This window comes from Octodon degus, unplaced genomic scaffold, assembly GCF_000260255.1.
Source record: "Octodon degus isolate 3935 unplaced genomic scaffold, OctDeg1.0 scaffold00176, whole genome shotgun sequence".
NCBI classification, from domain to species: domain Eukaryota; kingdom Metazoa; phylum Chordata; class Mammalia; order Rodentia; family Octodontidae; genus Octodon; species Octodon degus.
This window is the reverse complement of record NW_004524752.1, coordinates 1,602,976-1,610,461: the sequence shown is the minus strand read 5'-3', so window position 1 is coordinate 1,610,461 and position 7,486 is coordinate 1,602,976. Positions and strand designations below refer to the sequence as shown.

The 7,486-nt window shown below is 41.1% G+C and overlaps 1 pseudogene; it reads right to left on the bottom strand.

The window, feature by feature from the left end:
* Window positions 1-553: 553 nt before the first annotated feature.
* Window positions 554-7,486, bottom strand: part of LOC111813254 — a 58,317-nt pseudogene continuing 51,384 nt past the window's right edge.

Genomic DNA, 7,486 nt, shown 5'->3' with positions numbered 1-7,486 from the left:
AGGTTCTCTGTTCTCTGACTCTTCACTGAGTTCAGCTCCTTCACCATCTTGCTGTGGAGAAGCTGGAGGTGGAAATGGAGGAAAAATTTCGTCTTCTATATGTTCATAATCTGGTAGGTCAATCAAGCCATTCTCTTGTGGTTCTAACATCTTATCCTCTGGCGCGGGTGGAGAAGACCACGGCGAGACTGCCGCTACAGGTCTCGCGCCTGGATATCTGTTTGAATCTGTTTTATGGATTGAAGTTCTTTGTTATGTTGAACATTCATTGCTTCCATCACTTTTCTTTTTTCTTTTCTTTTTTTGGTACGTACTGAGATAATAGAAATGTTTATTTGTGCACCAACTGAAAATACAGGGTTAATAATGAAACCTGGTTACAGAAAGGTCAAAGGGATCCTGAAACACATTTACTATTTCAAAACCTTAGACAAATGAACAGAAAATAGGAAAAAATAAAAACAAACCAGAGAAAATAACATATACACCATGATACCAATCTTTTTTCTTTAAGGACCTCCTATTTTCTCTCATTTTAAAAGCATTAAGACCCTTATTGTAGATTATGTATCATCTCTTTGCCCATGAGGTGTTTGGTTTTGTTAACCAGAGACATCAATGAGGTCAGTTTCTGAACCAGTCATTCAATAAATTGTTTGGATCCTTGGGTCTCTGGAAGTTGATAATTCCTACCAACCAATCAACCTTAGCAAAGATGGTCTTGTTAACTACCATATTTGACAGAAAAGCCCTCTGACTCATCAACAGACAGATCCAGAAGCCGTGCCATCCTTTACATTGTGAGCCGAGTGTAGTACTTGGCCATTATTCTAATATTATGTTCAACAGCTTTTTTTTTTTTTTAAATCTTTCCTACCTTTTTTTAACCATGTTCTGTTGAGGCAAAACCATCTGTCTCAGGACTCTATTTTTTTTCTTTTAAAGAACAACTAGGGGGCCGGGGAGATGGCTGAGTAGGATAAGCGCTTGACTGGCAAACGCAAGGATCTGAGTTCAATCCCCGGTTCCACCAAAAAAAAAAAAAAAAAGTTCAATCCCCGGTTCCACCAAAAAAAAAAAAAAAAAAAAAAAAAAAAAAAAAAAAAAGAACAACTAGGTTCTTTATTTTCTGAAGCAAATTGAATAAGGCATGGTGTATTGAATCATCCCAAAGGATCATGCCTCAGGACTCTTGAGGGAGCCTTTCCTTGATTTCATTCCACAGTCCTCAACAAGTGTGGACCAGGGCATTAACTCCATCGTGGTGGAAAGCTTTAGGAGATCCCTGTATTTGGGAATTTCCTCATACTTCTTATCACCATTTATTCAGTGAACCAAATCTGACTGGTCATTGTCAAAAGGAACCAGGGTAACGTGGAGAACAACACTTTCCAGAGCCTGTTGCCACTTTTCACTTCGTGCCTGTACACACAGAGTGTCATAGGTTGCACTGTAGTGCCTTTTCTATTTATTAGGACTGAGAGGTCACAGCCTGTTTGGCCTAGCACAGTTTGTAACTGTGCTACACTATATTTTATGTCCCCCAAACAATCTAGGTATTGGTATACAAGGAACTTTGATTGATCACAGCAAATGTGTCATTTTGGCTAAAATAGTACAATGAGCAATAACACTAACTTTAAATACAGACTGGAAAAACAACTGTGACAATATTTGTTCTTTTATTCATATGTGCAAGATTTGTAGTTATTTCACAAAATCTAAGACAAATCAGAAAATTATATATACTAAGTATCCGCTCATTAGAGCAATTTTACCTGAAGGGGAAATAATTGAAAAGGAGAAGAGGATAAGATAGAAAAATAATAGAAAAAAAGAGATTAGGAATAAGGACAGAAGGTTACTTAAACTTCAGGAAACTGGTGTGGAAGACAAAAGGGAAACAAGAAATGAAAAAGTAGAAATGGGGACAAAATAAAACAAAACAAATTATAAACAATGTTCACCCTTACAAAGAAACAAAACAATCAAGAGAATAAAACCAAATAAACAACTCCCTCTCAAGCCCAAAAGCAATGCAGAAAGAGAGAGAGAGAGAGAGAGAGAGAGAGAGAGAGAGAGAGAGAGAGAGACTTTTTGTGATTTCAAACCTGTGTTTATCTTTTGGGATCTACAGTTTTGTGTGGTGTCCAGTTCATGATTTGACTCTGCTTTTGCTGGTAGACAAAGGTGGCAATTAGAGACCAGATCTGTGCTGGATAATCCCAGCAAGCTGTAGTGGGAATAGGGAGAGGTGCTAGTTCTGGAGCTTTCACATCCATGGATGCTCAGGCTAAATCTAACAGTTGATTGTTGGGTTGGGGCCTGAATCGTTTAGCGCATAACACTCTGGTGTCTCTGGCCAGCCTGACCACAGTTCCCTGACATGAACATCTCTGGTGATTTTTCCTCACCTAGTCTCTGTGGTTTAATACTGGGAGCCCTGAAATGAAGCTGAGCTGTAGCTGCCCTGCGTCCTGAGTTCAGTTGGCCACTCTGCTGTCTAAGCAAGCTTTCTGGGGGACATAGAAGTTGCTTGGACTGGAGTCACCATCCAGATGCCATAGCGCACAGTACACACTACTCCGTTCCACTGTGCTTCTCCTTGGAGACCTTTGGAGTCACCTGCTTTCACTGTGTCTCTGTACATTTGATCTTCCTCTCTCACATCATGAGCCAGTAGCTGGGGAGAAAGTGCAGGTTGCTTCTCCCTTTTTCTACATTTTTGTCTGTCTCTTCAGCTTTTCTGTAGGTTCCAACTTTTCCAGTGTCCTTCCTGGGTCCCAGTGATCCACCTCTTTCCTTTTTTCCTTTGTAAAATTGCTATTTTCCAGTATCTGTATTCTGAATCTTGGAGCAGTTGGTTTGTTGCAGCTTACTTCTCCTCCATCTTCTTGGATGTCTTCTAAACCTGTATTTACTAAAACTTATTTAATCTATAAATTATTTGACTTCACTAGTAGGGCTCCATACTTAGAACACTATCATCATGACCTGTTTTGGAGTTGGACACCCGGATAGGTCCATATGGGAAGTGTCTGTGGCTCTTGTTTCCCTCTACCCTACTCTGGAGGGATGAACTGACCTATGACCTACTGATTTACTGATCTTGTTTGTGCAGCATGGACAGGAGAATTGTCTCTGCTGGAGCTGGAGATATTAGCCTTGACCAGCTATCCTAATTTTCTCAGGACTTTTCAGCTTTTTGCTCTGAAAGTCCTTATCTTGTGAATCACTTTAGTCTTGGACAAAATGAGATGGTTAGTAGCCCTATTTAGCCACTTTCCCCCCATCCTCCATCATCTCTAAAGGACTAGACTGCTTCATCAGGCATGGAGTGCAAATGTAATGTGTGGGAATATAGATCAGAATATAAATATGCTGATATTTCAAAATATGATAATAACTTTGGATCCAAATGAAATCCAAGTATGGTAATAACTAGCTAGCTGCACAAATAAGACCACAGACTCCTTTATAAAGAAACAGCTTCTGTGCTTTCCCATATTATCTCACTCTATAATCTCCATGGCCTTTACCCAGCTTTCACTTTGTCCCCTTGATAAGCAAGCCACAGATTTCTGTCTTAGGTTGAGATCAAGGTTGGCTAGTTGAACCCTCCAGGATGGAGAGAGATTATGGTGGGATGCTCCAGGAGGGTGACCCTGCCAGACTGGGGAGACAGCGCTGAGAGGAGAGCCAGCTAGAGGGCTACCAGGGCCCAGAGCTGGCTGACTGGGCATTTTGGGTTCCAGTGTAGCACTGTTTGCCATGTCACTGAGGTATAAGCCCAGAACTTACAGTGCCCCAGCCCATTTCTTCCCCCAAATAGTACCTTTATCCTCCATATAGGTACTCCTCAAATATAGGTAGTTCTAGGAGTAGAAGAAGCCTATATTTAAGCCCCGTGCACTCACCTATGGAGCTAATGGGCTCTCATGTCCCCTCCCACCTTCCTTCACACAGTGCGCATCAATAAAGTTGGGATGAAAGCTGAATATATCTTCGAAAACTACTCTACATTGTGCTGTGGTTAGCTCTTGCTGCATAATAAACCACCCTAAAACTTATTATGCTTGCAAACTCCGTGAATCAGCAATTTGACAGGGCACAAGGAGGATGACTTGTTTCTGTCTCAGAATGTCTGGGATCTCAGCTGGGATGATTTGACTGTTAGGGAGTAACTGGAAAAGTGAGAATCTTGAATTATCTGGTAGCTTCTTCACATTCATGTGAGGTGATGAGGATAGCTGGGTGTCTGAGCTTTTGTAGGTGTGAATCCCTACACAAATGGAGCCTCTCCTGGCACCTGGGTCCCACAGCTGTCCTATCTTATGTGTATGGTAGCTTAGAGCTTCAAGTATGTGTCTCAGAAAACAATGCATGGTCCTCATGACCCCTTGTACTCTAAGTTCAAGGAATCATTAGTTCCTTAGTATTCAAGGTTAGGGATACAGATTTCAGTTCGTAATGGGAAGAGAATTAGTTAATTTATCTCATTATTTAACATGCAAGTAGTTAATCCACTATGTAAAGAAGTCAATATCAAAGATTGAGCCAAAGGCATAGAGTAATGTAGATAACGTGCTTTTTTGTGAAAATTTTCTTTAAAATATTTTTAAATTGTTCAAAAAAAAGCATACCATAAATGATATGTGATATTTCTCAAGCCAGATTTCTTGGATATTTTTAGACCTATCTTAAAAGACAAACAGAAAACAATATATTTCCATGGTTAGATATATGCAGAAATGCTATATGTTATACATAGCCCCTTTTTGGAGAGTTATGATGCACATTGATATATTAAAGCCTGTGAGAAATCTTGTTGCAAATAAATATTTATTCTTTTTAGTTTAAGAAGTTAGATTTTCTAAAATCTATTTGGGAACAAAACCTTTAAATTTTATGTTTTTTTTTGTTTGTAGTACCTGTTAAAAATCTTATGAAATTAATGTTCTTTGAGTAGTCTTTTTTTTTTAAATTTATTTATTTATGTGCATGTGTGTGTGTGTGTGTGTGTGTGTGTGTGTGTGTATGTGGCCAGCTCAGCCCACCAGGGGTCGGGTTTGGCTGGCATGTGGTGCTGGGGGATTGAACCGCGGTCCCTGCGTTTGCTAAGCTTGTTCTAAGTAGGTGCTTTAGACCACTGAGCCATCTCACCAGCCCCTGAGTAGTCTTTAGGAGAAGCTGTCTATACTCTAGATTCCAGAGCAAGCTTTATAGGAGAAAAGTTCTAAAAGTATCATAAAGTAACATTTTCAATAATTGTAGCATAATTTTCAGAGCTCAATGTGAATATTTGCACCAGACCAATTAAATCTGAATCTTTGGAGGTAGAGCTTGAGTATTGGAGGGTTTGAAAAGCACCTCAGGTAATTCTAATGTGTAATCAGGTTGGGAGCCATTGGATTAGATATTTAGTTTAGAGAATGAGTGTTTATTCTTGGGAGATTGTATGCTTGGCTCAACAGTTTCTTTCTGGAAAATTAGGAGAACAAAGAGGCTCCTTTATTACCTCTGCCTGAAGCAGGAATCACAAAAGAAACCCACCAGATGTGGCATGTCCCTACTTACCCTCTTCTGTTCTGGAGCTTTTAGATTGCCAACACCCTGCCTGTGTCCATCCCTTCCTGACTGCACTGGAAAAGTCATGACTGACTGTCATAATCACTTTCCTTGTTGTTGGGACAAAATACATGACACCTACAACTTACAGCAGGCATGTTTCATTTTGGCTCATGTTTTTTAGCCATAGTTGGCTGGCTTCAAGGGAGAGGAGTGCTGCTTCTAGAATGGCTGCCAGGATGCAGGGAGTCAAGGAGGGATATTGGAAGGGAGATGTAGTGGATTTGGTCACAGTGACCAGTGATCTGCCTCTGACCAGGCTTCACTTCCTAACAGCAAGACAGTCATAACAACTTCATAAATGCAATCACCTTAACAGAGCTCCATCTAGAAGGCTCTTGTGGAATGTCTAGATATTAACCATAGTGCTCAACACTATGCTGAAGTCTCCTCTCTTCTCAATTCCCTTTCAACATAAACTCAGGGCCTTATTCTAGAGTGGGTAAATGAAATTGGGGGATGTGAAGTTCCAGGGAAGAGAAGGCCAACTTTTAAGGATTAGAAAAGAGGTTTCCAAAACTATATGGAGACACAACAGAGCTCAGAAATAAGCATGGGGAGCAGAGACAGGAAACGTGATGTATCAGTGAAGTGAATGTTCCTTCTTTCTATAAAGGTCTGAAGTTTTGGAGTGCTTATTCCACAGGCTGGAGAATATTCATATAGTCTACAGCTTTAGGGGCTTTGGTACTACTTGCAATTTAATTAAGCCAAACTACAACATTCACAACCTCTGGCAAAGACATGAAGAATAAAATGAAAGGTCTGTGAAAGAAAGCAAGGCTATCTACCAATCCAGCCTCAGTGTTCTTGCAGGTGGCTGTGTCCAGTAGCTCTACATGGAGATCAACTGTGAAATGAATGGTGGGCCATAGAGGAGCTAAAATGGCTAGTTGAGCACCTTGATGTGTAGTGGGTTTCTAACAGGTGGTCAACTTACTACACCCAGCTGAATCAAACTAGCACAGTGCCTGGTGCCAGAGGCGCACCTGAGGGTTGTTGCCAGCAGTATAAAGGCAGAACAGAAGCTGCTGAAATACTATTAGGGATGCTGTTTAGAGAAGCTGTTGGAGGCTGCTAGTTCTCTTGGGTTGTTCTGCTGGAGGACCTTGTCATGCTGGCTTTCCTGAAGAACTTTGGAGAAGGTTGGGTCCTCCTCTTGAGCATCACTTTCTGGCTCTGGAGAGGAAGATGGTGTCCTGCTCAGCCTCATGAAGAAGCTTGTTACATTGTCTTTCCTGATGGGAACTCAGCTTTCTGCATCACTGGAGGAGCTCAGGACCTCACTGTTGGTAAGTGCAGCTGTGGTACATTCGGGGGAGCTCTGGTGCTCACCTTGAACACTACTTCCTAGCTCCAAGTCAGATCTCTTAGCCTGCCAGCACAGATCCTTCATCTGGCTGGCATAGGATTCCTAGCTTCTAGCGCTGACCTCTGGGACTTTCCAGCACAGATCCATGAAGAAGGTCTGCATGAGCTTTGTTTTGGGCTGTAGGCCTCCAGCTGGATTGGTGGGAGGCATGGTTATGGGATCTAGGCCGTCAGCTGGATTCTTTAGTGTTTAGTTCATTGGATAGTTTTCCTGCAGTTGTATATACAATTTTTTGGGTGATTCAGTATAAAATATTATAAAATGTGTCCTGTATTATATTGCTTCCCCTGCAAAAAGAACCCCAAACCATGACAATGACAAAACATTCTCCTTCCATCAAGTAATAGAGGGGAATGGCCTTGAACTTAAAGGGTCAAAAAGGATTGGGGACTGTGGGACAGTCCTGCTTCAAGGTTGTATATGGTGAGATTTTTGGACTTATGTGCAAACATGAGAAGCATAGAATTCTTTATCCTATTGTTAAAA